The sequence below is a fragment of the Peromyscus californicus genome, unplaced genomic scaffold (genome assembly GCF_007827085.1).
Source record: "Peromyscus californicus insignis strain IS unplaced genomic scaffold, ASM782708v3 Scaffold_6__1_contigs__length_162567912, whole genome shotgun sequence".
NCBI classification, from domain to species: Eukaryota; Metazoa; Chordata; class Mammalia; order Rodentia; family Cricetidae; genus Peromyscus; species Peromyscus californicus.
In genome coordinates, this window is record NW_026294584.1 from 142215256 (window position 1) to 142241906 (window position 26651).

The following is a 26651-nucleotide window of genomic DNA, read 5'->3' on the forward strand; positions in this document are numbered from 1 at the left end:
CCCAGGGTCTTACATGTTAGTCAGTCTGCCACTGATCTGCCCCTAGCCCCAAAACTGTTTCCTTCTAGTTCCAGGCATCTGGGCTCTCCGGGGTGGGCTGTCCACTCTCACACCCAGCAGCAGGCAAACCTTGAACCTTCACGACCTGCCCTGCCTGCCTGCATGTGCGCTGGCTGTGGAATCCTGTCAGTGCTCACGGCGTGTGTTAGTTACTGACTTCTCTGAGTCTCCATTTCTTCACCCATGAAAGGAATGTCTGCAGTCTTTGAATGCAGCTGTGGACATCAAGCAAGAAAGTGTATCTGGAAGTGCTTTGTAACTGGAAAGTGCCTCCAAGTCAGAAGAGCCAAGCGTGGTAGCACATGCCAGATACCAGCACTCTGGAGGATGATGAGGGCTAGGCTCACCTGGGCTACTCAAGACCCCGCTTCAACAAGCAATGCTTTACTGTTGATTACAGCTTCTCATGGCATAACTGTTGTGCCTTCACACTTGTTACCAGGTTGGAATTGTTGGGGTTCTAGTTTTAGAAAAATAACCTAAGATATAAATGATTGAAATAACTCACTTCTCTCTCATATGAAATCTGTCCAGACCTGTGATAAGACTCCATGGTATCAAGGATCCAAGATCTTTTTATCTTTTTGCTTTAGCCATGGGGAGCCTCCATTCCTAACTTTGCCTTAGTCCAAAATAGCTACATAAAAATCCAGCCATGGACTGAGGAGACCAGAGAGTAAGGACCGACACCAAGCCTCATGACTTGAGTGTGATCCCTAGAACCACATGGATGGAGAGAACCCACTCCCCCACTCCCACAAAGTGTCCTCTGGCTTCCACACATACCATGGGGTGGGTGTGTGTATGCACAAACATAAATGAACATAAAGTTAAAACCAGCCATTATATAACATTCCAGTCAACTCCTTAGAAAGAATAAAGACCATGCCCTCCTAAGTTAAAAGAGCCAGCAAGAAACGAGTCTAAGCCCTTTATCTACCTTTTACTTGGGCCTTTTTACTTTTCTTTCCTTCTGTGTATCTTACTTCCACTGCTTCTCATGGCTGGCTGGCAGCTGCCTGGCTCCTTCTGGACCCGTCTGTCCCTCTCTTTCTCCCTTGTTCTCTTCTTCTTTCATTCCTCTTGACCCTAGATTTCTCTTCCTACTTATTCCCTCTGCCTGCCACCCCGCCCATCATTTCTCTGCCTAGCTATTGGTCATCCAGCTCTTTATTAAATCAATCAGATGCCTTAGGCAGGCAAGGTGAAAAAAACGCAGCACATCTTTACATAATTAAACACACATCCTTACATAGTTAAACAAATACAGCATAAACAAATGTAACACACCTTTATACAGTTAAACATTCTGCAGCATAAACAAATGTAAAACATCTTTGCCCAGTTAAAATAATATTCCACAACAATCTACTCCTGTTATTTGAAAAGGAGGTGGCAGTCTCTGTCAGAAGTGGTCACTTCTCCATCCTCATCTCCCTGTGAGTAGCAGCAGGCCTCCCATGACCCCAAAACATTTCCTTTACTACTGAGAGCAAATCACACTCCTGCTTCTCCTCCTCCTCTGTCTGTAAATGCACCGCGTCCCAGCACAGGGTTGGCCTTAGCTTCTCTTCTCAGTCCCACCTCTCCTCTCAAAGTCCCACCTCTCCTCTCAGTCATGACCCAACTCCTGACTCAAATAAGAATCTGGGTGTCTGTCCTTCCTGAGTCTGGCCCAGGGAGGAAGGTGCCCACAAAAGGCAGGTCCTGTCATCCAGGCAAGGTCTCCTGCCTCCCTGCTCAGGACAGAGAGCAAAGGGAGAGAGTGCAGCAGGTACAAATGGGGTTCTGCATCAGCCCCCTCTGAACCCCAAACTAGTTCAGTTTAGCACAGAACAGTAGTTGATGCAAATTCTGTGTTTGGTAGTCTTGGAAATGGAGGGGTATTGACTCTTCAGCATGATGCAATGGGACTTCTGGAGCAAAAAAAAAAAAGGAGGAGAAGAAATGAAGGTGGGAGGGGTAGAAGGGAAGTATTGGACTGTTCTTGGGAAATTGGGAGTGGGAATTTACATTGACTATGATCAAGATATATGGTATACATGTAAAAAATGTCAAATAATAAATTAAGGAGATTACTGCTAATAAATGTGCAGAAAATGGATTTTTTGATCCTTGTATGGGAGAACTGGAGCCCCATATTGGGCATAGGACATGAAGCACACTCTTAATGTCATCTAACTCCTTCTATTAACATAAATGCCAGCCACAGGCACTAATGCTTTCCCGTGGAAGAAGGCCCCTACACAGGGTGGAATGTGCTGGAGAGCAGACAAAGTGTCCTGGTGTCCAGGGAGTGTTGCTGCTGGGGTGACCTAGTGAGGAGGCACATGGGCTTATCAGTCATGCCATTCTGATTTCTGTTCATAAGCTGGTCCTGAGCAGCTTGCTGATCAGTAAGCCATTACTCGAGTGCCAAGGGCTAAATTCAAGCTCCTAAGATACTAAGCAAGTGTTTCACACCCTGCCTGCAGGCCTGAACCCATTACCCTTTCCTCAGACCTCTCTTCAAATACAATGATTCCTGAATCCATTTCTGTCCATTAAGTACACGGGCTGTGCTTCTAAAAGCACAGTACTTAGAAGCTGAACAAAGAGCCCCCTGCTGGAGGCTCAACGGAGAAATCAAAGGTTTGCAGAGCCTGGGTAGTTCTGAATGCACTTTTTCTTGGGTAGCACAGTGATGCTGGCTGAACTTTGCCCCCAGTGCTTTCCAATCAGAGAGGCAACTTTAACTGACAGGTACTCTGTAGTGTCTGGGGAATGTTGGCCATATACTGTACCCCGATCAGTAACTCTGTAACATGTCAGGATAGGACTTTTGGTGCTGGTCTGTTGTTGTTCCCACGGTTCAGTGAGCCTTATTCATGTCCAGTGTGTGCCTCCCTGGTGTGCACATGTTCCTTTGTGTACCTGCTCCGATACATGCCAGCTACTGGTGTCTGTGATCTATTGACAAGTGCAGAGTTCTGTCATTCATGTACAAAGAAATATGTGCAAAGGCCTTTGTGTTTGTAACAGACTTTACTGAAAATTGGTGAGGTGACATGGGCTTACATAGCAAAAATGCAAAATTACAGCAGAATCCATAGGCTTAAAAAAAAACCCTTGGTCAGCTCTACCACCTGGGCTCTAGCCCTGAAGGAAGGCCACTCCCCATTGTTAAGCAAGTAAACAAAAACCAAATTGCAAAGTTTCTTTGGGAGCTATCATCCTCTTTCGCTCGGGCCTCCTCTTGATTTGGGGACATCTCCATCCACTTCTTGCCCCTAGGACCCATAGTTCTCTACATGAAGTGCTGTCCCCTCACTCCTCCAACATGGTTCTGCCTGATCTTCATTAACTGACACCAATGCTGGGCCTCAGCAGCCTCCCCTAGAGCAACCTTGATGTCTTCCATCTCCATCCCACTTCCCACAACTGATAGGTCTCCTCCTCCTCCTCCTCCTCCTCCTCCTCCTCCTCCTCCTCCTCCTCCCTCAGTCCAGTGGAAGCTCCAGGGATTATTGTCCATTTTATTCATTGGCATGCTCTCAGTGTCCGGCACACCTCAGAAGTTAAATATGCACAAAGCAAGTAAAAAACTGCATTAACAACCAAAGCAACTTAGCTGAGCTCTCCAGGCCTTATTTTCTTCATCTTTCAAAAGGACTGCCAAGTTTGCTGGAGTCCTAGCTTCTGAAAAGCTGAGACAGGTTCACAAGAGTCCAGACTTTTGAGATCAGCACAGGCAAGAAAGTGAGACCCCCATCAGTGACACTGTCAGAACCATGGAGATAGTCAGGTCTATGTAATGCGAGCTCTCATGGCATGGGTTCAAAGGCAGGCAAGACCAAACCATGGCACAAGAGGAGGTAACCACTAGTGGTATCTTGAAAAATTAGCCATAGGTGGCCAATAGGAAACAGAAAAGACATTACTATTCATGGGACCATGAGTGCTAATGCCAAATGCAGGAGGTTATGGGCAGTCATTGAGTCAGGAAGGCTAGAGTCAAGTGTGTGGGGAAAAACAGATGGAAAAGCAAAAACAGCTCCTCATCCCATTGGCCCAGGTAGCACTACACCAGCAGAGAGGCAGCTAAAGCTTTGGATAGTAAGCAAAGCTCTTCAAGGCCAGTGAGGTCAGGTGACAGAGGGGATGCTTGTGGCCAACACTAGGACCCAACATCATTATCAACCTACCTCTTGTGCTGATAGGAAAGGGTTGTGTCTGCCATTTCCCCACAGTCAAGAAGAAGCTGCCTCCATGCTACCCTCCAGCAGCCTGTATGAGGTGCCCAGGGCTGGCAGGCTACATGTTTCCTGGACCCCCACCAATCAGTATAGGAGGGATAGGGAGAAGAAGACTGGGGCTCTTTGGGGACTGCAAACACAGACTCCTTTGTCTGCTCTGCAGGCAGGCCCATGCCACTGGCTCGGAGACTTAGTGCAGAGACCTTGGTTTTCTCTTCTCTCCTTGAGAACAGATCTCCATGGATACTACTGTCATGCAGCCAGCATGTGGCTCAGCTGGAGTTCATTAAATTGTTTTCTGATGCAGAGGGTGGGGGTTTAAGAGTTGGGGTGGTCAAGAACATGGATTAGAGGGATTGGAGAGGCTTGCTTGTCTTCCCCAACTAGGATAAGTCAGACTACTCCCATCTGCTCATCTAAAAACTACTGGGACTGTTGCTCATGGGAGGAACACTTGCTCAGCCTGTGCCAAGCGCTGGGAACCACCCCCAGTGACCAAAACTACAGAAACAACATCAATAATTATTTCCCATCCCTCAAGGGACACCTATTCCAAGTCTTCTACCCTCTGATCTCTCCCATCTGTGGGAAAGAAAGCCAATTGTTGTGGGGACCACTTAACCCTACTGCATAGCTCCCTACCCTGGCTCCTCAGTTGGAGTCAGTTAGTACCAATACATATTTATTGGAACTGACGGATGTGCTCAGCACTAGAATGCATTGTTCATTCATGAGGTTGATTAATTTTATACCTATTTTACAGACAGGAAAACTGAGGTACAGTGCAATTAAGTGCAACTAGCTCTAAGGCTGCACACTGAGTTATAGTGTGGTCTGAATCCAGAGCCCTTGCTCCTCACCTCCACTCTGCAACATCATTTCTATGCTGCCCTGCTCATTTCTGCATCCCCAGAACACCTCTGTGAGAGCTAGGCACACACAAACACTCCCAGGTTGGATCTTCTGCTCCAGATTACTTGAATTACAGCTCTTACTGGGGAAGAAGATACCAGACAGCCATGAGAGAGCAAGAGAGACCCAGACCCAAGCCCTCCAAAGGGAGGGGAGTAAGAGAAGGAGATCAGACCACTGTGGTGCAGTTTGCACCAAGCATTTTACAGATACCCTCTCCTGTTGAAAAGAAAATAGCTCTTAGAAGTCAGGTACTATGCAGAGAAAAGGGGTGAAGGCATGTGCATCATCGTGATGGGTGAAGGAGCTTGCCAAGCTCAGGCAGCTAGAAATACTAGCACTCTGGACAGAACTGCTGAACCCAAATGCCTCCAAATACCACCAGGTTCACTTTCTTCCTGACCCACATCAGGGAGCACAGCAAACCCTGGAGAGGACATGAGCTGGCCTGGCACTGGCTCCCAGAAAGTCACCTATAACAGGTCCTTCAGCTATGACTGAGTCAGGATACACAGTCCGAGAATTGGGCAGGACTTGGAAATCACTTGACTGCCATAGTATTTAACTTGCAAGCCCTTTGTCACACACATGGCTGCTGATGCCCAGCATCTACCTTAATATCCCTGCCCAGCTTTGGCATGGCCACCTTCTGCCCTCCCTACAATGATCTGGAACCAGTATCCCAGCCATGATCACAGAGGAAATCACTGCAGGCAGAAGCAAGCTACCTTTCAAAAACTGTCGCCTCCACACCTAAACTCCAGCCCTGGTGGAAATGATGTGGACTTTCTCGGTAGCTATCTCAGGGCCATGGGTGCAGGCCCGGCTAGACAGTACCCACACAATCATGCACAGCAGTCATGGGCTGCTGGCCTACATGCCATTTGTCTTTAAGTCCCCATGTAAACCAGCAGCACCGGATGCAGGTTAGGGTAGCAGCATCGGGACCCTCGGGCGTTGATTGCCAATATCTGGTGATGATCCTGGGTGAGTCCACTGGGGTTCTCAGGTATGTCCTTCTCCTCAGCTCTTCCAGCTCATACAGTCATTTCAGTTCCTCTGAAAACTGCAAGATACCTTGGGTTTATTGGGGGTCTGGAATTGCAGGACCAGACCGTTTTCTCCTGGTGGGAAGTCATGAGTACTGTGCTCAGTATTTTGGATACTTCCAGGAGTTGTCCCTGCAGGGAGTCCAAGTCCCTGATAACCACACTCGTTTCTTCTCTGATTCTCTCTTTCTGTCATCAGCTCATAAACAGGGTGTTGAGCTCCAGATGTGTACAATGCACAGAGACCTTTCCTGCACGCCTCTGTTGATGATTACCTACAGGGGAGACAAAGATGTGATGGTCGAAGCCAGGGACAGGGATGCCATGGGTGAAGCTCTCCACCAGACTGTACCTTGTGTGTCCTACTGGAGCAGGGGCTTCAGCCTGTGAATGAAGGTGAAGACAGGCTTTCGGGAAGGGACCAATGGCTATGATTTGAGTAGTGGCCACTCTCAGTGAGCGCTGAACGCTAGCACTGAAGCTAGGACTGCCTACCCAACTTCCTGCTGGTTCTCAAATGAACCAGGAAACCCTGGTGGGTTCTCTCCAAGCTTGTTGGATTCTGCTCCCCTCTTGCTCTTTCCCCAGGGAGTACAGAATCTCCTGGGGAGGAGATTAGTTGGCCTGAGGCCGGCTCCAAAGAGACTACCATACAACAGCTTTGTCTGCAGCATCCCAAGAACAGAATAGACATTGAACCCCTTTACCTCCAGACTAAGTCCAACAACTCCACGGGAGGTGCCACAATCCAATCATTGTCAAGTAGGAGGAAAAGGCAGGAGGCTGGGGATCCAGGAGCAGAGCCATCCTTTGAAGCTGATGGGCAATAAACCAGGCTCTTCCAATTCAGCAGTGACAGGACAGGCAGATACTATTCCAGAAGAGAGAAGCTTAAGACACTTGGAAACAGTGGCAACAGATGAGATGGGGCAGGCGCTGAACATGAAGCTGTGGTGGAGGAGGGCACCCAGGGGCCTGAGTGATGGAACTTCCATGTACCTGAGCCTTCACACACACACACACACACACACACACACACACACACACACACACACACACACACACACACACGAGAGAGAGAGAGAGAGAGAGAGAGAGAGAGAGAGAGAGAGAGAGAGAGAGAGAGAGAGAATGAGAATAAATAGCAAGGAAGCAAAAGCCCAGGTTCCATTCCAAGCAACAGAAGAAATAGAACAAACACATTACATCAAAGCCAGGGACATGAGCAGGGCTTCGCTGGCAGAGGGCTTGTCTTGCATGCATGAAGATGAAGCTCTGTAATAGATCCCTAAGTACCACACAAAACTGCATGTAATTGTACAGTGCTATAATCCTAGCATTAGGGAAGTAGAGGCAGGAGGATCAGAAGTTCAAGGTTATCCTCAGGCTACTTAGCAAGTTTGAGACCATTCTGGGCTACATAACCTGTCTCTAAAATAATTTTTAAAAAAATGATGCAAACAGTTTTTGTTGTTACTGTTTTTCAGTGCTGAAGGCTGACCCCTGGTCTCACACATGCTGGACAAGTGTTCCAACACTGAGCTATATTCCCAGATCCATGACCAGTTTTCAGAATTTGTGGGAGTAAATGGTGAGAAAGGAACAGACCTTACACACCCATTCTCACCTGCCTATGCCTCTAGAGAGCTGTGTGACTGGGGAAAACCTCTCCTCTCCCTAGGCCCAGCTGTGAAAGACACAGCTGAATTATGGACAAATCTCTGGACTGGCCCATGCTTTGGTCATGCTCCAGAAGGTGTAGGATGCCTGTAAGGAAGGTTTGGAAGGTGTCCACTCCTGCACATCCAGGCCTAGAGTAAAATCTGGTTGTTTCCTAAACAATAGGAGACAAAATTGCTGAGGCCCACGTGGGATTCTGGCACCTGCTTAGATGTACTGTTTTATTTTTACATTATATAGACAAATACCTGACAGACAATGTAAGGAAATATTTATTTGGACACATCATTTCAGTCCCTTTTAGTGGGACAGGCATGACGGAATATCCCACCACATTCCACCCATGGTAGCAGAAGCGTCAGTTGGCATCTGGTCACAGGACGAAGAGTAGTAATAGAGAACCTGGGGTAGGTATAAGTTTCCAAGGCCAGGGACCAGGGCCCCAGTGTCACCATCCATGCCCTACCTCTTAAAGTCTCCTTAGCTCTCAAAATAGCACCACCAGCATACATGAGATAGAACACTCATGCAAAAACAAAAAACAATTAGCAGAGCCAGGTGGATCTCTGAGAGTTTGAGGCCAGACTGGTCTACAGAGTGAGTTCCAAGATAGTCTTCAAAAGCTACACAGAGGAAACCCTGTCTCAAAAAACAAAAACAAAAACAAAAAAGCAATCCTGTTGTCTACATTTGGTTTGTCTGCAACTTCAGCTGTATTCCCACACCTTTCCTTGCCCAATACACGCTTCAGATCTTCTTGTCTCACTCCTTGCTTTTAGCTCTCGCTGTAAACCTGGCTAACAGGCATCAACAATGATGCCGTAGCCGGAATGTTACACTGTCTTGACATTTCCTCTCAAGTGAATCTGTCCACTGACTTCTAAAATTCAGACTCACTCAAATACAGCAGATTATAAATATCCTGTACCAGAAGGTAACACAAACGCCTCGCACAATTCCCAGTACAGTCCTGTCCCCATCTGAGACCTATGAGCAGTCTACTGCCTCCACTTCTATAGGCATTCTGGACCTTCATACTCTTACCAGACCCATTAAAGTCCACTCAGTGCACACTGGGATTTTTCTAGCTTGTACCTCCAAACTCTTATACGTTACTTCCACAAGTGGGTTCCAAAGGCCTATGAACCCCCTAGTCAGGCTAATCACTGAACCCACCCCATTTCACTGGTACCACATTTTTGCATTGGCTATTTTGCATCATTGTGATTTAACAGAACTAAAGACAGGAAAAGCTTATGTTGGCTCATGGCTTCAGAGTTCTCAGTGTGGGAAGACATGGGGCACAGGAGAACATGTTCACATCCCGGCTGACCAGGAAGCAGAGTGTAAGCTAGAGCCAGGGTGGATATAACCTTCAAAGACTGACCACTAGTGCTCAATTTGTGCCAACCAGGCCCCACTGCTTAGTGTCCGTACTCTTTAAAGTACTGCCACAAGTTGGGGACCAAGCATTCAAGACATGAGCCTGCAGGGAAAAATTCAAGATTCAAACCATAATAGATGCTAACACCTCTAGCAATGTGATCTTCAATTTTGTCTCTAAGACATAGAATTTTATAACCTAGGACTTTGTTCTTGTTAATCTGCAAGCATGGAAACCTGTATTAGTAGTTTTCATCTTAATGAGTTTATCAGAACCTTTGCAGGGTCAGTTTTGAAATGAGGAACCATGAGGACAGAAAGCCAGAAGAGAGGATCGACAGAGAGCATGCTGGGAAGTCCTCCATGTGCCCCCTCTAGACAGCCTGTCGCCGGTCCCTGCTGGTGCTGTTCCAGAGACAGTTCTTAGGCAGGCCTTTCCCCACATCTCCTCACTGCTGGCTTAAGTCACCATCGCTCTTTTCAAATCTCGGACTCAGCCACTCACTCAGTTTCCTCTGCACCATCTTCCCGTCCTCTGCTTCATCCTAACTGCTCTGAGCATCCGCTCCAAAACACAGATCTGACTGCACCACTCTAGTCCAAACCAGCCACAGAGCCACTTCGCTACCAGAGCATAGTCTGAGCTCCTGGCCTGGCTGATGGAGCTTTCACCAGCCCTGCCTCTCGCCAATCTTCTCCATAGTCCTCTCCACGGCTCATTACTAAGCTCCAGACAAGATGCTCTTCCTTCCTTTCCTGGTTCTATTGAGCTCATCAGAAACTTACCCTTCCTGCTTCCCTATCAGCAGCTTCATGTGGTGGTATTGTGTTCCCCGAAATATTGTGCACTCTAATAAACTTATCTGGGTTCAGAGAACAGAACAGCCACAATATTAAACATAGAGGATAGGCCGTGGTAGCACATGCCTTTAGTCCTAGCATTTCAGAGGCAGAAATCCATCCAGATCTCTGTGAGTTCAAGGTCACACTAGAAACAGCCAGGTATGGTGACTCACACCTTTAATCCCAGGAAGTGATGGCAAGAAGCAGAAAGGTATATAAGGCGTGAGGACAAGGAACTAGAGTCTGGTTAAGCTTTTAGGCTTTTGAGCAGCACAGTTCAGCAGAGAGGCATCCAGTCTGAGGATACAGGATCAGCTGAGGAATTGGCCAGGTGAGGTAGCTGTGGCTTGTTTTGCTTCTCTGATCTTCCAGCATTCACCCCAATACCTGGCTCTGGGTTTGTTTTTATTAATAAGAACTTTTAAGATTCATGCTACAGCTTCAGTTTATCAAAGAGCCTCAGTGATGTAGGTGGGCCTTGTTCAAGGCCATGCGACTGACTAGTGACCAGTGTTATCGGGCCCAGGTTTGAGGGCTCCCAGTCTAATGCTGCCTCAACCCAGCAGGTGGAGGAAAGTGCTAGATAGGCCAGCTCCCTGCCTTGAGACTCAGCAGTGGGGATGGTATTTCTGAAGCTGTGGGTCTTCTAACATTTAGGACTCTTCACCCCATAACTTGGATCTACATTAAATCAGCATCTGCCAAAATTGGAAGAAGCACATAGCTATATTACAAAAGGCTGGATTTGTTTCCTTTTGTTCTGAGTGTCTGGCCTGTTTACTTGCTACTGCAGACCAGGCTAGTCTCAAACTTGTGGCAATCCTCTCACTTTTGCCTCCTCAGAGCTAGCATTCCAAGGGTGCTCCACCATCCTTGGCAACACTGGCATTTAAGGGTTTTGTTACGGCAGATTTATATTGGTTCATGTTTATCCCCATTACTGTCTCTTGTTGCCCCTCCCACCAAATAGCCCCCCTTCTACTTCTGTCTTTTATATGTGTAAATATAGGTATATATGTATTTGTATATATAAAACATAGGTTCCACACAGGAGTCTGCCTTATTTGGCTATCACAGTATGGTCATTCTACCCATCTTCCTGCAAATAACATAGAAAAGATAGGGTGAGGCCTTGTCCACCCACCTTCACAGCTGGTTTCAGATCACTGCCGTGTGGCACAGGGTGTACAAATCACAGAGGCCATGATTCAGGTTCTGATGCCCAAAATCTTCTGTACTGATAAAGACAGCACCAGAACCAGGTTGGGCAGGATCAAGAGTACAAGGTACAGGCAGTTCTATCCTCAGTGGCCTCCAGGGGATACTCAGACATCATTTTTCTCTCCTATGGAGCAGTTTCCCTGGAGAAAGATCTTCCTGCAGACTTCCGGGGTGGGTGAAGGTGGTAACTGCCCAATGGCACAATGCAGAGATTATGTAGCAACAAAAATGCTGAGAAGGACCTGCATTTACTACTGCAGATGAACGCAAACAGGCCGAGTAAGGAAAGTAGCTATGGAACAGAGGAAGTATTTCTTTCAGAAGTATTTCCATGAGGAAATGGAATAGCAAATAGCTCAATGTACCATGCACTAATTAAGTGTAGCCAATAGGTGGAAGGAAAAAGCAATTACAACAGCATTCAGGCCAATAGTCAGCTCTAAAATGAACAGTCCCCTCACTAAACACCCTCCACTCCCTACCCAGGATGGTTTCAGTCTCCTGACTCTGCCTCTATCATGACCCTATAGGGAGGGCAGCTGAACAGTGTAGAGCAAGGCAGACAAGACACCTGTGAGTCTGGCAGATGTGGGTCAGCCATGGCCTGAGTTCTTCCCGGAAAAATGGAGGACCAGAGCCAGGGCTTTCTCTCCCACTTTAAGTCTTAGACCAATCCTAGGAGACCAAGTTTGTCAGACTGGCCTGAAAGGAGCTGAAGGATGGTTTGTGTGTTCAGATTCTGCTGTGACTAGAAACATGGAGCAGAAATGTGGACCATGCCTTTTTAAAAATGCTAGGAGGGCCGGGTTGGTGGTGGCACATGCCTTTAATTCCAGCACTTGGGAGGCAGAGCCAGGCGGGTCTCTGTGAGTTCGAGGCCAGCCTGGTCTCTAGAGCAAGATCCAGGACAGGCACCAAAACTACATGGAGAAACCCTGTCTCAAAACAAACAAACAAAAAACCACTAAGAGGAAGGCAGGACATGGCTACTTAAATCTATAATCCTAGCACTCAGGAGGCTAAAACAGAGAGAATTGCCATGAGTTTGAGGCTGACTTAGGCTGTGTAGTGGATTACTGGCCAGCAAAACCTTGTTGCAAAAAGCTTTAAGAACAAAAAAAAGATAGCTGTCTGGGAATATACGAGCTTCAAAGAATGAGGTCAGAGCCTGAAATGGTGCTGATTTGCAGACTATAGTCACCAGGGCCACGGGCTTCTTTCTGGTCAATGCCATCTTTAATTATCTGCCACACATCCTCCTATGCCATTGTGGGATCTTCTTTTCTTCTATTTTTTCAGGTAGAATTCTGATAGGTAGTTCAGGCTGGGCTGAGACTGCTTTTGATATTTCAGCCTCACAAATACTAGGATTGTGGGTATGAGAGTGGCTTGTGGTATTTTTTTTAATAATTTAACCTTAATTTCATGCTAAGCAATATAATGACAGCAAGGATCTGTGGAACTAGTTATAGATCTGTGAAAGAAGACATTTCAGTGGCTGTGGCATCTAAAAGACTTTTCTGTGCACCATGCTAGGGAGACCCTATACAGAAAAAAAAAATAAAAGGTTGTTACACCCACACACAAAGGCAGTATTCCTGTCTTGGTATCCCAGGAGCTACTCACACAACTGGCATGCTTTCATGATCTATCTGCCCAGAGGAAGGTTCTTGGGACAAGAACCATGCTCTCTACAAACCTCAGTGCCTGGCACTCCTGGCCTTGAATAAAGGTTGTGTGCAGCTGTTCCACTTCTTACCTCTGGGTGGTGCTAAGTGAGAAGACGGATGCAGAGGAACCTAACCCTACTTACCCCTGAGTTCTGGACCCCATCTCAAAGACACTCCAGGCCTTTTACCTTCCATCCTGGGACCCCCTTTAAGACAGACAGACAGCCCCAGCCCAGCACTGTTGAGGGCCATGGAGCTGAAAGAGGTGAAAGTTTTTTTTTCTACTATGAAGGAATTTCTAACTGAGATCAAAGTAGATAGTGAGCTGAATGAAGGTGGGGGATCCCAAACTTGTCCCAGAAACTGCTCTGGATCTGGGATGTAGAACCTCAGGAAATGGTGTTCACTTCCACAGGAGACTACCCCACAGCATATCCACTAGTCCCTGGAGCCCAACACTGCCTCTCCCTGCAGGTACAGTCCAAGACAGCCAAGCCCTTTCACTGACCATCCTTCTAAATGCCTTGCACCCTATTTGTGCAGATGGACAGCTCACAAACTGGGCCTGGAACAGGTGTGGGATATCAGGTGACTGACAAATGAGCTGAGAGAGCCATAGCTAGCTGAGGGGATGGGAGGGGGGAAGCTCAGATTCATTGGTATGTAATGGTATGTGTCTGGGAGAAATGTCAGACCCAGAAGAGAGAAGCAGGTTAGATGGGAAGAAGGCCTAACATGCTGTCCTGGCTTTGTCCAGTATACAGATGGATATTAGTCCCTCCCCTACCAAGGACAGTGATCTCTGCTGGTCTCACATGCTTCTCAGAGTACTCCTCAGAGCTGGGCCTTAGGGGCTCCACCTCCTCCTCCGCTGCACCTTGGTGCCATCTGCACTGGGGATAAGCCCAGACATGCTGAGGACCACCACCACAGCCCCTCAGTGTGAACACTAACTCTCAGTGGGGGTACAGGCAGCAGCTTGGATAGCAGGAAACCAAAGTGGCCTCTGCTCTAGGCAGGTTCTCATGGGCTCTCCAGCCCCTGGGAGGCAGACTGAGCAAACAGGCAGGAGGAGGAAGGCTGACCGTGAGACAGGCCACGGTTTCTTGCCTGGACAGGTTTCCTTCCTAAGTGTGTGTGGCTAATCCCACAGCAGACCGTGGTAGGAGGAGGCAGCGGGCCAGGGGGCAGGGGACTTCCCATGACTGACCCAGACTCTCACTCTTAGCAAATGTTCCTCACTACAGTTTTCTGCCTTTGAGCCCCTCCCACATGGGGACAGACAGAGGATGGCTGCTAAGGTGCCCTGGCCTCTGATTTCTCTCTCCTGATTTCAGCTCAGCCTCCCTAAGGTGATGGTGCTCCGAGAAGCCTGGCTTTTAGCACTCAGAAGGTAGAACTCAGAACAAGCAGCTAAAACTCACTGCTCTGGGAGCTTGTGGTTTGTGGCTAGGGAACGTTGATGATTTTCATTATAAAAAGTCTGCTGCTGATAATAACAACCATGTTAGAAAGATCGATAGGCTGTGTACAGCTCAAGAGCAGTGTGTGTTAGCATGTGCAAGGCCCAGCATGCATACAACACACACACACACACACACACACACACACACACACACACACACACACACACTCCAAGACAAGGCTCCTAATCTCCCATCCCCATATTGATCAAACTGCAGATTTATGACCTTTGAAGATCCAGCTCACCTTATAGTTATGCTTTCAATTATTTCCTCTCACACACCTTTCCCCACTCCTCTGTTCCTTTGTCTTTCCACGTGAGGAAATGGCCTATCTCCTCTCTGCCTAACAGATCCTACCCACTCCTAAAGCCAGGCACAACTGTTTATAAGCACAGGGTGAACTAAAGCATCCACAATCCCAGCTCTCGCCTCTTTTGGAGAGAGCCGGCCACTGGGCCATGTTGTAGGTGAGACCGGGGCTAGGCACTCCGTGCCAGCCTGAAGCCACCGGGAATGCTCCTCCCTAAGGGTTGTGTGAGCATGCTGTGCTGGAGCAGTAAGGTTTTATAACGAGTGGCCTGGGAGCCATGAGAATGAGAACTTGTGAGAAGCAGGCACAGAGGATGCAGCTGAGTGGTGGTAGAGAGTTTGTCAGGAGCATGTAGGAGGGTACGGGCCCATTCCCAGCACTGGAAACAAAAAAAAAAAAAAAGCAAATAAGAACAAAAAAAAAAATGGATAGAGCGAGGGGTGGCGCTGAAAACTAAGTAAGTGCTTCCGATAGAAATCAGCTCCTGGGATGGCAGAAGTGAAAGGGAATGGGAAGAGGGCTCTGAATGGGCCTCCTAGGCCTGTGTCAGACATGGCCAATGCTCCATGGTTAAGTTCAGTCACGTGCCTGAAAGACTTCCTGCCCTTATTGTCTATTGGCCTGGACTCCCCTCTGCACCCCCCTGTGTGTTCTAGAATGAAGATGAGGGCAGTTCTGTGCCTCCTGGTCTCGGAGGAGGGCATCCTGTGGGCCAGCTCTAGCCACCCACTACCTCCCCAGAAGTGAGGGGAGGAGAGCAGAACAGGCCACGTTTGCGGATGGGACTGCTTGAGAGGAACATGGCTATCTCCTTTCATGTGGCCTGGCCAGCAGCAGGGACAGATAGACGCTGTTCTCTCCTTCAGTTTTGTTCGCTAGGGTCCATCAGGGTTGACACTTCAAGACAGACACTGGAGGGCCAACTGAGGACTAGCACCAGGCAAGGAACTCACAACTCAGATGACACACTCTGTGCCAGCTCCCCTCCTGATCCCAACACTCTCTTGTCCCAGGTTCTGCTCAGGCCTGGATGCCACAGGCACCACCAGAGCCTCTGGACTAGGGGTGTGCCTCCATGTAGGAGCCTAGCCTAGAATGGAGAAGGTGCTAGGTTCTACCCCAGTGTAGAGAGAAAGGAAAGGGGAGCATAAGGAGAGAGGAAGGAATTGACCAAAAACAAGGGGCCTCCTTCCATCACCCAGCTCTCCAGCCTTGGCCCTAGGCCAGCACTTGGTTCCCACCAGCAGTGGTCTCTTGTGTGTGTTCCTATTCTCTCCCTCTGGTTACCTCCTCCACAGCTAGGGCACCATGCCCTCCCTTTCCACCATCCCAATGCACTGAGTGAAGGCAGGAAGAAGAGACCCAGGGCTTACCCAGCACTCCATGAAGACCAAAGCATTTGGGAATCTGTTCAAATAGCCCCTAGAGGCCACCCTTCTTCTCTGGGAATTTGTCAGATCTGGTAGGTGTCCACGGCTTCGACATAAGGGTCACTGTAACTTGGGCTCGACTGGCCAGTGTGCATGACAGGTGCTTGTTGTGCTGTGGATGGAAGAGTAGTTGGTCTGAGAGTGATGCCCAAAGGGTAGGGTAGGGAGACAGCCCTAGTGCCCATCCCAACTATGACCTGAGACAAATGACTTCATCTTCCCCTACCGGAAAAAGGGAGACAGTAAAGGTTTGCTCTCACACAGGGCTTTCGGAGGAAATGTGTATTTGATTAATAAGACATCAGTTTAAAGACTAAGCTAGCAGAGCATCCTTTGGGCATGCCTGCCTCCTCCACATGCTACTCTGATCTTTACAGGTGACTGGTTACGCAGGATACCAGCCACTAAAAGGGACAGAGCAGGGCCAGCCTACTGTACCCTGATAGCGTACCAGAAAATACGGATCAGAATCAGAGGCTCCTTAGCTTTCTGTGGACACCTCAAAGCTAGGGAATGGAGGGCAGGAAAAGGGGAGCAGGGCTGGGAGGAGAGGACATCGGAATGGGGGGGGGGAAGTATGGGAAACGGGGGGAGCCTGAAAGCTGAGAGACAGAAAGGAAGCTTGGGGTAGAAAGAAAGCAGAGCAGGCAAGGGGAGGCTGGAAAGGACCAAGGAAGCTAAATTAAACCCTGAAGAGGAGCAGGTAAGAAGCCAGAGGAGAGGGCAGAAGGCAGCGCTTCCAGGATTGGGGACCTACCCTGTCCAGGGCACGCTGGTGATCCAGGAAGCAGAAAACTTCTCCAGTGTCCAGATGTTGGAGTTGGCCACACTGTTGCCCTGTCACTGGGGTCTCAGGGGTGCAGAGAGGTCCATCCTGACTCATACCCAACCCAGGGTGAGAGAAGGAAGCACTTGGAATCTGTAATACCTTCTGTGAGGATTTAGCCATGCCAGTAAGAGCCCTAACTGCTAGGGCCAAGCATGGGCTGGGGCGTGTGGGAGCAGCCTTCAGTGCAGAAGGGCTCACACCATCATTCAATGGGCCTAGGCCTCGCCACAGGCCCTTATTTAAGGCAGGTGTGTTCTGGAGGGTCTCAGGTCAACTGTACTGGAGGGCAGCCAGGGTAGGCACTGAAGGACTCTTATCCTTGAGGCACTCCTCATCCAGGGAGGAAGAGTCAGCTGATTCATCTTCACAACGGTGCAGAGACTCTGGGAGCAGGACATTTCCTGGCTAGCTCACTGTTGCCTCAAACCCATAGAATACCACTTGCCACACAGGGCTGGATGAATGGACCAGTCTTGATGAAGTGTGCCCTCAGTACCGCAGAGAAGGAGCTCCCGGTGCCCCTAGGGCTAGTCAGGAAGGTGAGGCTTGAAAGCAGCCATGAAGTTCAAGTACAAGTCCTGGTTGAAGACAGGGAAATGCTAGCCCAAGCCTGACACTAGCAGCGGTCAGTGCCTGGGGTGTAGCTATGTGAGTCTGGAAAGGTCAGAGAAGGACAAATTCTGGCTGGCGGCGGCGGCAGGACACAAGAGTAAGCAGCCAGCCCAGGGTGCAGGCCTAACAAAATGGGTTCTATCCTTAGGTCAAGGAGTTGAAGCAGGGCTGGAAATGGTCAGCGATGCTTTTTGGCTGTTGTTGCTATTATTAACTTGTTATACCAGGGACGGAACCCAAGACCTTGACAAGCACTCCGGGCAAGCCTCCCATCACTGGCCTATTCCCAGCCTAGCTTTGAATTTTTGCACAGTCCTACTCCACTATGGGCCACAGCACATTACAAGCCTGGCCTTGGCAATTTTCCAAGTGAAGGGTGCAGCCAGGCCATGAAGTAAAGAGAAAAGGAAAAGGCATAATAGGATGGGAACGCCAACACTTGGTGGCAGCAGCCTGTGAGGCAAAAGTGTAGATCACTCAGGTTCTCCTTCTGCAAGCCCGGCGGCCACTTGTACCTTAAGCAGAAGCAGTGAACTCAGGCACAGGGTAAAAAAATAAAAAAAAAAAGAGGAGACCTAGAAAGACCAGTCCAGAAGAGTGGCCAACCATGCTGAACACTCCAGCCCATGCACAGCGCATCTGCCCGATCTTTCTTCCCTTCCTTCCTGCAGCCCACTAAACAGTGTACAAAATCCACAAGGCTATGCAGATACCAGCTTGGGAGGGGGGCACAAACAAACATGGCAGTGAAGGACACCCCTGATAGACAGAAGTCTGCAGGGTCCAAGGTGGTACCTAAAAAACAGCAGGCACCTGACACGGCCCTGGAGGAGCAATCTAGTCACAGCCCAGAGGCAGAGCAGGGAGCACAGTGGACAGGACCAGGGAACACAGTAACTGAGTCTCAGGAGTCCTGCAGATCTACTGCAGAGCTCAGATCTCATCATGAAGGCACCACGGGTTCCAGGAAGCATGTTAAGCCTGGAGATAACATGGTGAGAGATGCTTTGAGAATCTCAGGGAGCCGGTTAAGAAGCCACTGCAGTGATCCAGGCGAGAACTAGGAGGGTCTGAGTACAGACTGCATCAGCATGGACAGAGGGAAGAGAACAGAAAAGAGAACAGGACATGAGGACTGGCCCCAACTCTGTGATGCTCCCTGTGGGGGTGAAAGAAGCAGTGAGCAGACACCAGGTGTGGCAGGAAAGCCTGAGAGGCCAGAATGTCTGTCACAGCTGGTCACTCTCCAAGGAAGGTTGAAAGCCTGGCCTGAACTGCAGTGTGGAAGTGGCTGAGGAAGCCTCTTGAGAGATGGTCAGAGCCAGTCCCCCCAAGTGCGTCCATGGTGTATGTAATGTACTGCAGGTCTCTCATGTCTCTGTTGGTGATCACCTGCAGGTGGAACAGAGATAAAAGAATCAAGGATATCAATGTTGCCCAACTAGATTCTGAAACCTTGTGCTTCTAACTATCAGCCTATGGACTTAGCCACATAGCCTCAACCCAGCTCGGATTTATTGCAAGATATTCTTCATGGAAGCAATGTTTTCAATCCTGAAAAGTACTTACTGGTACCAAGAAGTGAGGACACTGATTGGGTACCTCATGCCTTCCACCACCATAGTCCCCAGGCCAGGGCATCCTTTCCCCACACATGTGCTGGTTGCCATGAAGCTTCAATAGTCACTGCTCATGGGAACCACACAGGGCTTTCCAGCCTTCCCTGCTTCTTAACCAACATGCTCTCCTCAGCCCAGGTAATTCTCAACAACTCTGGTTTGTGGTACCTACATCTTAACCTGTCTAGGAGTGACCCCTGAGCCTCCCTGTCATTTACAGCTGCCACTGGATCCCTAACCAGGTCCCTCAGCCCCAAGTGGAAACAGGGATTAAGGAATCACCTTTCCCTATCTCTGTAGGTCCCCCAAGATGGCCTTGGTAGGGTCAGCTCCAAAGTTACCAGGGATAGGCACACTGGCCTGATGTGGCCACTAGCAATTGAGGAAGAAAATGAAAACATTTGCTGAAAACAGGAGGAATGCCCTTTAATCTAGAAAAATCCTGCAACAAACAAGTAGAAGAGACCAAAGAAAATTCTCCCAGAGCTGGCACAGGGCCATTTCTGCTATTTTCTGTGTGCCCCAGTAGGACAGCAATGTAGAACTCAACAGTGGCCTGGGGGGCAGGAGTGGCATCTTTCCCATTCAGTGACCTGTTTGCTGTGGCCAAAGTCAAATACCACAGCACCTTTAAGAAAAAACATTCAATTGGCTGATAGGTAGGCAGCAAGCTATATGGATAAAGTGGGAGAAGACTACACCAATGCCATGACGTCCTTGGCTTGGGGGCAGAGGGTGGCACTGTAAACGTCAAGCCACTTTTAGCTCTCCAGAATAAAAGGGCAAATAGCTGTCTTAGCCTTCCTAGTTTCTTGCCCAACAGTTCTGCTGTCCCGCTGCCCCGGAAACCCCTAATAATCTTAGTTTGTGCTATCTACAGTCTTAACCTGTCTAGACGGAGAAGGACCACTCACAGGGCATTCACCTCAAAATATTCACCAACCATCTCAGAAGTGGGTTAATTACAAAACTATAATAGTAATGAATTCAGACACAGGAAATGAAGTTACCATCATGTCCCTACCAATGCTGGGAAAGCAGAACTTGAGTCTGGGGCCTTTGACTACTCCCCCATCCTAACACTTAGCACTCCTAAGGATGACTAGTTCTGAAGAAGACAACCAGCTATGGATCAGTTCTGGAAATTGCAGCACCATACCCACTCACTGGGAACTATCATCCTATGGAATCAAAACAAACCATTTCAAGACACTGCACTCCTGCCACAGGAATCAAAGGACTCTGCCAGGCATGCCTTTAATCCCAGCACTCAGAAGGCAGAGACAGGAAGATCTCTGTCAGTTCAAGGCCAGCCTAGTCTACAGAGCTAGTTCCAGGATAGCCAGAGCTACACAGAGAAACCCTGTCTTGGAAAGAAAAAAAAAAATCAAAGGATTCTGCAACCCCTCCCAACTCCCATGAGTCCTTCCTCATGGAAGAGCTGCCCAAGAGATGCAGTGCCAGTTCATCCTGAATCCCATCCACCCAGCAAAAGAGAAATGCAGGTCAGAAGACAGTGAAGAAGAGACCTGCTGTGAAGGGGGCCTGTTGCCGGGTTCCCAGCACTCCCCGGCACAACTTGCCCACGCTGCCTTCCCCTGTGTTGAGACAGCTCTTTGTACTTTCCCTACCAGATATTTGTGAGAATGACATCTGTCCAAACCTATCCTGGATATGTTCTGCTGTCTGAATTTAAAAAAGAAAAAAAATGTTGCCTCACAAAAGGTATCTCCAGGCTGTTGGCCACTGTGAATTCCTGCAGAGAGCTAAAGGAGAAACTAAAGTCTAGAGTCTAAGTACACCTACCTACACTGGGAACCTGGAAACTATTCTAGAAAGAGTATTTTCATCAAGACAGTGTGATGTGTGAGTACAGATGACTAAGAGAAAATTACTGCAATCCAAAGAATACAAAATCATCTTCCAAAAACCAATCTTATTTTCCTGAGATGCCTGTCCAGAACATTACACAAGATTGAATGACACTCTTCATCCCATCTGATGACTGTGTCTAACTTAGCAGTATGTACCTCCAAGCATTCTTTGGGCTCCTACTTCCTCCAACTCAGAACTAGAAAATGAATTCATAAAAAATGTTTTTGCTGCTTGTATAATTTCTAACCAAAAGTCGCTGTAGGATATTTATAGAATAAATAATTTCATTTGTGGGAGAGGGCTCAGTCATACGTGACCCTAGAAAGAATGCCTCACATATGTCTTGCTTCCAAATGAATGATTCCCTTATGATAGGTTGGAAAATGAGGCAAATGTGGGTTTTGACGACCCATGCATTGGCTAGGTAAAGAAACATGGCCAGGGTAGGGGAAGCATGGACTCTGCTGTAACCCTCATGGACTATAATGTCAATCAGCCCAGGCGGAGGACTTTTGAACCCTGAGCAATCCTGACACCAATCATCCTAAAGATGCAGACATTCAAATGAAACAGCCTTCTGAGTCCAAGCCACTGAATGTTTCTGTAACATACAGAGAGGTTTCAATGGAGACACATCCCAGGGCCTCATCTGGCAGATGCATATCCAGCTGTCTGTCCCGCCGGTTGCAGCAGCAGCAATGCTGTTTGGAGTCCAGCATCAGCTGTGTAGATACAAAGCTCTCCTACCTCTGGGCATTTTACCAGAAAAGGCTTACAGAAGCAATGCAGTGCTCTCCCAAATTATGAAGACTATCTGAAACAGAACCAGTCCCCCAGGAAAAGAGGGAACACATGTTACCATCAGAATTCACTCCCAGGCACTGACACCAGCAAGAAAAATGTCACTAATGAAGCAGTAAGGAGAAAGGTCTCTCTGCTGATAAAGGAAATCAAATGACACTTTTCACTTAGTCCAAGCCAATGGCCATTTCAGTGGTGTCTTCACAGTCATTTGTCCTCCCAGAATCATTCCATGTACCAAACCTCGATGCAGCTACTCCTCAATGCACAGAGAGAAGATGCCCTTCAGTGTTCAAGTTCCCATGAGTGCTGTTCAGGTCCCAACATAGATGATCAGAACTGTAACCAAATGGTCCTGTTTCAAAATTGATTCAAAGAAACAACATACATCTTGCTGTGAATCTGTTTGTTTTTTGTTTTTGTTTTTGGCAAGGAGTGAAAGATTATCTCAAATGGAGAAGCAAAAGCTTCGTACAATCAATCAAGGCATTGGAGGTGGGCAACAGCATTGTCCCAAATCCAAACACTGGTAGTCTTTCACCATCAGCACTACCCTTTGGCCAGCGGGCTAGCCTAGCTCTTCCAGCTCATCTTTCCCAGACGCTTGCCCATCTGGGTTACCAGCCAGCACTAAGAAAGTACTTTTTCTCAGATTTCTGAACACTGGGCAGTTGAAACTTCCTCTCCAATAGATTGTACTTCTTGGACTAAAAACCAAGAAGAGCATCCCACTGACTTCAACAGACCCATACTCCTTTCTGGACTACTTGATCTCTAACCAAAGCAAGCCAACAGTCATCTGTAGTTATATATATAGGAAAAAAAGATACTGTACAGTGTCATTTGCCAATGCATTCTGTAATTCTCCACCCAAGCATGTAGTATGACACGTTAGAAAAACTTGACCCTGATAAAGAAAGCAAAATGGAGGTAGGGATATAGCTCAGGTGGTAGAGTGCTTGTTGAGCATGCACAAAGCCCTGGGTTTGATCCCCATAAACCAGGCATGGCGGCGTACATCTGTAATTCTGTCACTCAGGAAGCAGTAGCAACAGGATGAGAAGCCCAAAGATAGCCTCGGCTACTATGCAAAAGAGATAGGAGAGAGAGAAAGAACAAAAGCAGCCAGACCAGAAGAGAAGAATGTGTTCCCTAAAAGAACCTTCACCTTCCAGTGTTTCTGGGGTTCCAGAAGCTAACTCACAGCAAGAAAGGTGCAGACGACTCTCTAAGGGCAGCCAAAGGACCTGGAGCTGTGTAGACTGCCCAAGGGCACAGTTCTTATCCTGTCAGGACTCAGAGAAACCCTCCAGCTCTGTATTCAGCCAGGTAGAAAGAAGATCTAAACCTTTCATGAAGGGACAGGAAAGCAGAGGATATGTCCTCCTAACGGTCTACCTTAGAGAAGAGCCTCACCCAGCTCTGTGAGTGACTGGATGATGTGGCCAGCCTAGATATAGGGCCTACAATGGCCAGTGATCATGTGGACAGACATTTACCCAAAGACATTTAAGCACAATACAAATCTGTTGTCTACAAGAACAGAACTGGGCTAATAATAATAATAAAGAAAATAATTATTATGACCCCTTTCATAACATAGCTGGGATAGGCAGTAGGAGGAGTATCATTGCTAATACTTAGGACAGAAGAATTCTCTCTATTGAGATGATTTGACAAGCTTTTCATGCTAAAACTTCTATCCTCTAACATTTGGGAGGCTTTTTCTAGTAAAGCTTTAAAGACACTCAGGCTAGAGAAAGTATATTCTATAGATGAAGCCTGCCTATGTCAGCACTCTGTGACATTAGTGTATGGAGAAGACCGTGACATTAAATGAGGAACTGGACTGAGTGAGAATAGACAGTGCAGAGAATGCATCTGTGTGCCATTGAACACTTTAAGTAGGCAAGGCCAAAGCATTAAGAAGAAAAGCATGTACAGTCATAAAGGAAATCATGTAAAACCTCTCCCTGGATGCAAGACAGTGGCCATTTCTGTGGCATTTGCTAGTCACATCGCCACAAGATTGTGCTAAGGAATTAAGTTGGTTGATATAATTTGCGTGGAGAAAACTAGAGTGATCCAAGAGCCACTGACACCATGACAGCATCGCTATTCTTTTTCTTTCTTGTTTTTGTTTTTTAAAACAGTCTCACTTGTAGCCCAAGCTGGTCTCAGACTCACAGCAGTCCTCCTGCCTCAGCTTCCCAAGTGCTGGTATTACAGGTAAGAGCCACTGGACCCAGCTTGACATCACGATTTTTTTTTTTTTTTTTTTTTTTTTTTTTTTGGTTTTTCGAGACAGGGTTTCTCTGTGTAGCTTTGCGCCTTTCCTGGAACTCACTTGGTAGTCCAGGCTGGCCTCGAACTCACAGAGATCCGCCTGGCTCTGCCTCCCGAGTGCTGGGATTAAAGGCGTGCGCCACCACCGCCCGGCGACATCACGATTTTTAAAGCAGCTTCTTTGGTTGCCTTGTTTTCCGTTCATGCTGAATTGATTTGCAAAGGCTCCAGGAAACAGCTGTAAGGAGAAAGGGGGGAAATGTTTGCCATGCTTTTCCCAAAGGGGTCTGTGCTAAGAACAAGCTCTGGAAATACCTTTTCCTATTTTAAAAGTGGACTCTACACAGCATAAGCTTTCTTAGTGCAGAGAAAAAGACTGCTGTATGGATACTGGAGAAACAATGTCTGGGTGGCATGACTATGGGTGTACCATGTTAGTAGCAATATTTGTACAATGAGAAGGGACTTTGGAGCACTAAAATCAGAGAGAGGAACGTTACACATCAGGACTTCAAAAAAAGGCTCAGCTGTTATCAAGGAAACCAGGCGAAGGTTTTCACTAAGTTCAAGCCCGAGGCCAGTTCACTGGTGTCTCCTAGTTCTCAAAGTGGTATCTCCATATCCTCCAAGTATAGATCCAGAAATGGACCTTTGATGGGGCTATATTCGGATACCTCCAGCTATACTGACTTGGACTTGTTGTACATGATTTCTTTTGTCAGCAGACAAGATTTTTTCTACTGCTTCGACTGGTGACATTTTCCTTTTTTTAAGGAGTGTTTGGCTGCATGTGCCTGCATGTGCTCTCTGTACACTTTTGTGTGCCTAGCATCCTCGGAAGCCAGAAGAGAGCATTTGAACCTTTGAAACTGGAGCTACAGAACAGTTGTGAGCCACTATGTGGCTGGAAATCAAGCCTGGGTCCTCTACACGAGCAATGTTCTTAAATGCTGAGCCATCTCGTTTAGATGCTATAAACTTGTTTTCTCTTACCTTCAGGTCACACTAGTTTATCCCTCACCTATTACTAAAGTAGCAGATTTCACCAACCAGAGGGAGGGAGAGAACTAAATTAGAAGTGCATCTCTTTCATTAGATCTACTCACCTCTAAGAAGCTGCTTAGAAGACTGTGATCTCCAGTCCATCATATAGACTTTACTCTCCAAGACTAGCTTATTCCAAATTATTTTCTGTTAGTCCCCAGAAAACTGCCATATCAGATGCTCTTCCTGCCTCCTAAGGTACACTGTCAGTTTTATGGGCGTGGACCTATTTGCCTTGGTCACTGTAACTAACTTGTAGAGTTCTGTGTCTGGAGATTTCTTTTTTTTACACTGGCCGTGTCCGTCAGGTGTGAAGCAAACTTTATCCTATAACCAACGATGTCCATTAAGATTTTTAGGTGTTTGTATGCACATTTTGGTGTATGATGAAGTCAATAGGAACTCCCTTTGTCCTCTGCATGCACTACTCTCAGGGATAGGGTATTAAATATCTTATGGATAGATATTAATAAATATCTAAATGTCATCTGGAAGAAATTACTTTTCTACTTACGAAAACTAAGAATTCTAGCCTTTTCTTTTTCATACTGCCTAGTAGAAAAATCACCCAGGCAATATGAACCATAGAAGAAAATACTGGCTAATTTTTTTTTTTTTTTTTTTTTGGTTTTTCGAGACAGGGTTTCTCTGTGTAGCTTTGCGCCTTTCCTGGAACTTGCTTTGGAGACCAGGCTGGCCTTGAACTCACAGAGATCCGCCTGGCTCTGCCTCCCGAGTGCTGGGATTAAAGGCGTGCGCCACCACCGCCCGGCTCATACTGGCTAATTTTTTAACAATCATTTCCACTCTCTATTATTATCATTCATTCTCTAGTTCCCTGGTAGCCTTGAATACCAGGAGTCTACAATCCCCATGAAACCCAGGAATCCAGCAACCCCAAGGCAGGTCAGACAGAACATAATTTGAACTCATTCAGAGCTTCCTTCTTGAGGAATTATCTTGTTACACTTTCTTGTGATGTTGGGCAATGACAGCAAGTTTCAGCTCTGTCAGCCATGCAATCCGAAAGGGAAATGCCAGACACTCTACAGCACACTGTATTGTCAAGCCGTAATGTTTGGGGGCTTGGTGTACTAACTGCTTGCTTGCTTGCTTGCTTGTTTGTTTAAGATAGAATCTCATTAGAGAGTTCAAAGCTGACCTTGAATTCATGGGGATCCTCCTGCCTCCTAAGTGCTGAGGTTGCAAATATTGATACCACAACCATCTTAACTGCCTTTTAGATTAAGCTATTTTCAATTTAAAATGGGCCTACAGAGTTGTTTACCCCATCATAAATAGAGGAGCATCTGTAGTGTTATTACT

General features: G+C 47.4%; 1 long non-coding RNA gene across 2 annotated transcripts in view; it reads right to left on the reverse strand.

Annotated features, from left to right (window-relative positions):
- Positions 1–3527: 3527 nt before the first annotated feature.
- The window catches only part of LOC128098811 (uncharacterized), a 29562-nt gene continuing 6438 nt past the window's right edge, over positions 3528–26651 (reverse strand). For both annotated transcript variants that reach the window (XR_008214344.1, XR_008214343.1), the window contains exons 3-7: positions 24343–24519; positions 17017–19092; positions 16203–16371; positions 6964–7127; positions 3528–6531 (exon numbers count right to left, since the gene is read on the reverse strand). This is a non-coding gene — a long non-coding RNA (uncharacterized LOC128098811). The remainder of the gene's footprint in view (positions 6532–6963; positions 7128–16202; positions 16372–17016; positions 19093–24342; positions 24520–26651) is intronic.